The sequence below is a fragment of the Octodon degus genome, unplaced genomic scaffold (assembly GCF_000260255.1).
Source record: "Octodon degus isolate 3935 unplaced genomic scaffold, OctDeg1.0 scaffold00020, whole genome shotgun sequence".
In the NCBI taxonomy this organism is placed as follows: Eukaryota; Metazoa; Chordata; class Mammalia; order Rodentia; family Octodontidae; genus Octodon; species Octodon degus.
In genome coordinates, this window is record NW_004524596.1 from 19040959 (window position 1) to 19049129 (window position 8171).

The window sequence follows — 8171 nt, forward strand, 5'->3', positions numbered from 1 at the left end:
AAAATATATACACACTTCTTGGAAAGACAAATAATATGGTGTTTTTTTTGCAGCAGATGGTGTAACCCTCAGATGAGGGACTCTAGAGGATGATATGTATCATAAATTATGCATTTTATTGCCAGTCCTTCAGAAACTGAAAGCTCAAGTGCAGAATCTCAGTGGCCAAAGTTACCCAAGCAGCAGCTCGCCATGCTTATTAATGTCCAGAAGCTTGCAGCCACCACTTTGATCATTTCTTGTAATTGTAGAGGCCGAAGATAACGTGTATTGATCTCGCGATGTCTCAGTAAACTTAGTATTAAAATATCCATCCATGTGTTTCTGTTCCTGGTGTACATGTATTTCTGTGTCATTTAGATGGTTATACCATTCCCAAGTGCCATAGTCCATGTAGGCTGATATAACTGTGTACTATAAGCTCAGCTATAACTGTATGCTATAACCATAGAATTTCTAATAGACCCTGAGACTGAGTTCGAGATCAAGATGCTGGTAAATTCAGTATCTGCAGCATTCTGCCTCGTGGATGGCAGGTGGCCCTATCCTTGCTGTGTTCCTACATGAAAACATATCCAGGGAGCTCTCTAGGGTCCCTTTATAAAGGTACAGATCACATGCCTGAGGGTTCTACCATAATGACATCAACTCTTGAAAAAGGATATCTCCAACTACCGTTATATCATGAATTAGATTTCGACACATGAATTTCAGGAGAACATGAGCAGTTAATCAGTACCATTAATATTTGACTATTTAAGCTATTCCTTCCCAACCTGGTCTTTGTATTTCCAGTAAAAATTGTATACTCAAGTCCGAGGAGCAGTCAATGCTAATTATTTTTCTCTATCTTCCTTTTAGTTTTTTTGACCAATTTTGCATGCTTTATATCTAGTAATCTGAACAACTAATTTGAAGACAACAATATGCAATACAACATTGTTGAATTCTGATCATTTTGCTTAGTACAATTCTGTATTTCTATTTTTTTAATATTTCTTATTCTCTTTAAAAAATAAAGCAGAAACAAATTTAATTAGGACAGAGGAGGCACAGGCTAAATATCTCAACGATTTTAACAGCCTTAATATAAGAAAGACTGGTGGGTTGGGGAGATGGCTTGCCAGTCTAGACGCATGCTTGCTTCAGCAGCACATATACTAAAATTGGAAGTCTAGATGCCTGCCTGGCAAGTGCAGGGACACGAGTTCAATCCCTGGTACCACATGCTGTGTTGCCCCACAATACCCGCAACACTGTACTGGCCACAAAAAAATGGGCATGTTAGTGCACACCTATTATCCCAGCTCTGGGGAGGCTGAGACAAGGGTATCACAAGTCTGAGCTATGTAGCAAGAACCTGTGCCAAATAAATAAATCAATAAAATATATAATATATAATATATATATGTATATATACATATATATGAAAGACTAGAGCAGAAACATCTGAAAAATATTCAATAATGATCTTAAAATTTAAAATGCATACATAACTGGAAATCTTGAAAATGTCTACATATTTCCTACCCAAGCAAACTCTTTTTTAGCTCCATGAGAATGATTCTGAAAATCCTCACCTGGAGGCTTCCTGAAATCTCATGTGTGTCAAATGTCTATCTTCAATCGCCACCTCATAATGAAATTCCATTCTCTTCCACCTTTCAATGCTCACACAAATGCTATGCATTAGGAATCCTTTAAAGAAAGAGAATTCATAAGATATTTCTCAAGTTCTACTTCCTATAGATAACTTTAGAAAAAGGTTCTGATTCCTGACATGTTGGCAACAGGTATTCCACCCCAGTGGTATTTCCTGATTAGGTTTATAAATGTAGTATATTTTTCCGTTTTCTTCAGGTTGGATGTTAATATCAGCTTTCAAGAAGAAAAAGAGTGTGTATGCAATATTTTATATACTTTCAACTCTCCGTGCCCAACAAAACTTGGTATGCATCTCATGGAATTATAAGATCCAAGAGAATAGTCTCTCTTCTTTCTGGGTCCTTTACTTGAATTAGCTAAAAAGGTTCTCCTATGGGTATATCACAACTTACCACTAATGTACTTTTTCTTCCAATGTTACTGAGACAGATCCTTTTCCTACTATCTATTTTGTTGACTTTTCCTACATGTTGGTGACTATATATTGCTTTTTTCTGTTAATGTTGTGATCTTATGTGTACTTTGCATGCAACGCCTTATATAATAACTACTGGGGATTCATTCTATGTTCCTTCAGGTAATTATTACAACATCAAAAATCTCCTGAATGAGCTAAGTATGCTTCTCTTTACTCAAAGAGATGAAAAGATGAGATACGTTTAAATAGGGGTGTGTGTAGGGGTGTGTGTGTGTGTGTGTGTGTGTGTGTGTGTGTGTGTTTGCACATACTGTTTATACATCAGTTTGTATGGTTGGACATTTACTTTATAACTGCATGCATTTTTTAAAATAAAAATTATATCCAGTTTCTGTGGAAAATTGTAGTATATTTTCATGCTTTTTAAAAAAATATATTTGGTGCAGGATCTCACTATGCAGCTCAAACTCCAAGTAATCCTCCTGTTTTTAGCCTCCCAGCTCTGGTATTACAGGTGTCACCGCCACCCCCTGAATCGGTGGCCAGCTCAGTGCACCCGGGGGCAGGGCTGGTGCAGCTTGTGGTCCCTGCTCTTGCCTAAGCAGGCTCCTAGTCTGCTGAGCTATCTTGCTGGGCCTTATATTTTTAACAATATTTGCATTTCTTAAGCTTTCTCAGTTTCTATGTAGTGGATACTTGTCACTTTATTTTACTGACCCAAGTGTTGTTTGTAGTCTATCATTGACTTTTCCAAATCCACTTAGAGCTCTTAATATTGGGGGTAATTTTCTACAAAGTGACTCAAATAAATTATCAGTTGTTTTTCCACACTCTCAATCTGTATCATTCCTTCTAGAGTTATCCTGCTCCAAACTCAAATATGTACTTCTCTTGGTAAACTGCAGAGATTTTAATCTAAAACTACTCTTTGTTTTCTGTTCCGAATCCCTGTCTCATTCTAGATTTCTCTCGCATAGATTTCTTTCTGTGTCTTATTTTCATTTTCAAGGGACATAGTGTTTGGGATCTTTCTGAAATGAGGATAAAACAAAATTTTATATCTTTCTGATGTATTAACTTTATCTTTCTCCTCATCTCTCTTGTACTATATCAAATAGATACATACATTCCAGTAGAATTCAGAAACTTTGTTTTTCCTATACTTCAACTGATTTTTGTCCTGTGTTATTATCAATATTCAAAGTCATTTTTATCCATTAAATTTTGTATTTTATCATCTTGCACTTGCTCCATGGATATGTCTTGTATTCTTAATGTCAATTGTAGCTTTTCAAAAGTAATTATTTCCACTCCTTTCATCATACCTATTTTCTTAGATATTCTTCAACTATTTGTCATTTTGACGTTTTGGCTTTGTCATATACTTTACCAAATATCTGAAGAACTTGATCTATACTTCTTTGAGGATGAACTATGCTCTAAAGCATATCAGAAGTCCTATGTATAGCCATTGGCACAAACTGATAAGCAGTGCACATGGTTGGAAGAAAATTTCATAGAAATAGGCTCATTTGTAGACCTTCAATATCAGAATCATATTTTTTTCAGTAACTATTTTTGGACATTGATAACACAACAACTTTCTGTCTGGATAAGAGATTGAGAAAGGAAAATTTTGTCTAGCTAAATGAGTTTTAAAATCAAATGGACATGAAGACAGCAGGTTTTGCCATCTGGACATGTTTCCATTTCACATACTTATTCTCACAATTCACAGTCACCTTGATTTCTGTGACATCTTGATTTTCTTAGTTGTAGTCCTTAATGATATATTTTTCTCAGAACATAGAATTTTGGTCAAAGATTGTGGGAAAGGCTGACCAGATAGCTCAGTGGATTAAAGCACCTGCTTAGGCAGAGGCAGGCACCAGGATTCAGTCCCCAGTGTGTGCCATGCCATCCCCATCCCAAGGGAGCTCTGAGACAGTGACTGAGACTGGGCATGGTGGCATGTGCCTATAATCCCAGTGTTTGACAGGCTGAAAAAAGGAAGGATCAGTCTGAGTCTGATCTGTGTAGTGAGACTCTATAGTCTCACTAAATATATTAAACAACAACAACAACAAAAAGATAGTAGGAATAGGGGCAGGAAGTGTTAAAGAGTTACATGGAGAGGAAAGTACTGCACTCTCTGTGTTGAGGTAGAGGCCTGATGCTCTTTACTTTCCACCACCTTCCAGGTGTCAGCCCTACTGTGCACCATCCTTCCTATTTTTCCCTGGTACAACATACACTACATAGAGACCAGTCTTTTCTTGTACAACATAAGTGAGTTTATTTCTAATTAGTTTCCCTTTGCTCCTCTCAAAAGATTAACAGGTGTAACTTCTACTCTGCTTCACCAGAAAAAGAAACCTTAGAAAGAAACCAGAAACACTGGTTCAATCCAGCAAGTTACGGCAAGCATCTTGCTAATTAAGTTTATTTAGCTAAGAAAGAATAAGTGAAGGAATCATGACATGCACAACACTTGCACAGCCAAGTCTCACAACTCCACACTGAGGTCATGAGAGAGAAATCAGAAGGAGTAGAGAGCCCCTTAGCAGGCTATCAAGAAGACACAGCATTTTTAATCCCAATTAGTGGAAGGGAATTTTTTTCTAATATAATGAACTAAACTGAGAAGAAAAAGAGACTGAGCACGGTAACATGATTAAGGCATTGAATATAATGATACAAGATGTATTAACTTTTATTCCCTTGTTTTGTTATGAAATTTTATTTTTCATAAATTAAAACCCTGCCCTATACCTGCTCATGAAAATTTAAATTCTGAAGTTAATTTTCAACATTTTTATCCTATTATATGCATTGATTTTCCTTCAAATGACTAATAAATGCAAGTACTACAACTGCTAAATAGTAAATAAATAAATACTGTTCAGCCTTGCAAAATAAATGCTCTACTAGTTTTCTTGAAATACTTAGCCCAGGGGCTGGAAAGATAGCGCGGTAGAATAAGCTCCTGCCTGGCAAGCACACGGTCCTGAGTTTGATCCCCGGTACTGCAAAAAAATAAAGAAGAAGAAAAGAAAAGAAAAGAAATAGTTAGTCTAATCACTTTGAAATATCAAGTTTAACAAATGACAGGAAAAAGTTAAACTTTCAATAGGAATTATGAAGGTTATACAAACATAGCAAATGACTGAGTGCAGTAATTTACATAGGTATGAGTCAAATTAAACACAGATTTATTGGCACTTTGCATTAATTATGCTTGGTAATCTCTTGAAAGTTCTCGTGTTATTAACAAAGCATGTATCCACTTCCTATATGAAGATAAATGATAATTTAATACTACTTTTAACATTTTTATGATTTAGTTTAGTAAAGAATAGTACTATTCTCCTTAAATATTTTCAAGCAGTAACAGATATAGCTCATTCTTCAAGAATAATAAGAAAATCCTAAAGTTCTGTCTAATGAGAAATCTTTCAAAATGTTTTAAATCAAAATGTAAAATAATACAAACAAAAGCATTAGAGCTTAAAATAATTTTCCCTCCTGTTTGTGGCCCAAAGTTCTTACCTCATCAATAGTTTCTTAACCAAGACTTACACTGATCTATGAAATGTTAGATTTGCTACACAAGTCATAGAGATTTCATTCTTTATAAGCTTTCAAGAGTAAGCCAGTAGTATGGACCTTCTATGATGGCCTCTCCAGAACTCAGGTAGCACTCCACTGTGTGTTTACAAGGACTCTTGTATATGCAACACTAAAGATAGGTCAGCTATGTTTTCAAACAATCTATATCTATCTTCAGTTTGTTTTAATAGATATCATTTTACTTGATATTTCATTTCTATTGCTGGCATTTTACATTAATATGCAGAGCTTTAAAGGGCTCAAGTCAACAACTTCTGACATTGCCAGTACTACACATAACCCACTACTTTTATGGACTACTGGAGTATATTGGATTATTTTGTTGAATTAATGCACCTACAATATTTAAATGGCAATGGAATGCCCATCTCTGACAAAACTAAACAAAAAAGGGGGATACAAATGAAGGACCATTTTGTATCTGCATATACAAAATAGTTAGGATAAATGCACAGCTACTTTCTCTTAATTCCATGAATAGAAAGATTTGTACTAATAGTGTTTGGACAGGATAGCATGTCTGCATCTTGTACTATGAATAACCACTATGAACACAACAATATACAATGCATTAACTATTAACTATTAACTATTGAAAAATATTAACTATTAACTATTGAAAGTGTCCTATTCAGTTTTGAAACTGTCTCATTGCTTTTGTTTCTCAGTACAATTTAAAAATATATATTGCTGGCATTTAATGACAATTTTAATCACAAAAATCCCAGTCTGGTGTAATGATTTATTCTTCAGGAGATATCGTATATACAAATAAAACATTAAAGGTCCTACTTTAAAAAAAAAAAAAAAGAGGAAGTCAGCAGTACCGATTTCGAAGGCTAAGGCACCCTGATAAACATTTATATCTCAGAGTCTTCCCTACAGAAGAGTAATGTTTTATACTCCAGAGCATGACGCAAATCATTAGCTCTTAGCAAACTATTTAAGGCAAAGAGTTTCAAATTTTTCAGAGCAATTTAACAAAACACACCAGAAATCTGTGAGGCTAATTCTAAAAGACTAAGATTTGTTAGTTTAACATCTCTGTCTACTTAAGAAATCCCTACAGCTTTACAAAAACACACTTCATTTTGTAAAGGGTAGCCAGCTGTTATGAAGTAACTGTTCAAGTGCCGTTATGTATCTTACCTTATATTCATCAGTTATAGGGAGATCCAGACGGTACAATTGACTTGACTTGAAAAGCTATTCAATTTTTTCCTTGTCAGAAGAATATACATGTAAACGAAGTCATACTTTCATGTTTTGTAACTGCAGAGTTTTCTTTTTCTCTTTTTCATTTATGTTCTTACTTATTATATGTGAAAAGATCGGGCCATATTTAGTTTTATATTTTTGTTCTCATAAGTTATGAGAAAACATATAACAATATAGGCAATTTTTCTATCAGAAAAACATTCTTAAACTTGGAAAGTCTAAACTGTAAAATAAATGGGTTTTGTTTTTAAAATGAGAAAAAAAACTAGATATAGAAACAAACAATGTGGAATATCAAAGATCTTTTAAGAATGGGAAGGACCATTTAAAAACTGAAATTCATGATTGTATCATTGCTAATTTTAAGATTTATGAAGCTATTTAACATCCATATATAAGTGTGTTACTGAACATTTGCTATTTTATATAAAGAAAGAAAAACATTTGATTTTTTAAGGATGAAAAAAGAACAAAAGGGAGAAACATAACAGTGCTGAGGAAAAAAAAACATTTGTTAAACACTTGGTATTAATTGTGCAATTTGAATTTCTCACCTATCATTTTACTCATTGAAAGATCTATAGTATCATTGCAACTCTCTTCTGGGACAACATATAATCCCAGGTTTGGGACATTTCTTGATCATTCAGGATTTTAGTGAAGTGTCTTGATTATGTTTCTCTCATTGTTGGGGCAAAATACCCAACTTCCAGAATTAAAGAAGGAAAGATTCACTTAGCTCACAGTTTCATGGAGGTTTCAGTTCATACTTGGCTGACTCAAAGGCAGGGTGGCACATGGCAGAGACATCAGTTCAAAAGGGCAGAAAACAGCAAAACAGCAAGAGCAAAAATGGAGGATCAGAGGCACGAAGCAAGCCTCTCTCCCTTCCTTATGCTGCGCACCAGGGCAGGTGGAGCACTCACACCCGTAATCCCAGCAGCTCTCACACTCGTAATCTTAACATTGGATCAGGAGTTAATCACAAGCTCTAGAAGCCCGCTGTCTCAGTGACTGCATGAGTCTTTAGGGGCACAAGCAAACGCAAAACAACATGATGACAAAACAAGTATAAATATATGCGGCATCTTTAACAGTGTAGACAAAGTAGTGTCGGAAGAGTGCTAGAGTTCACAGGCTCATAATAAACTGCAGAGAATATGCAGCAGAACTGTATGAGGCCCTGTGATTATGACCAATTGACATTTAAATAAGATTTGACTCACAGCTATAGCCAGGA

The 8171-nt window shown here is 35.1% G+C and overlaps 1 pseudogene; it reads left to right on the forward strand.

Annotated features, from left to right (window-relative positions):
- Positions 1-489: 489 nt before the first annotated feature.
- Positions 490-8171, forward strand: part of LOC101571299 — a 56354-nt pseudogene continuing 48672 nt past the window's right edge.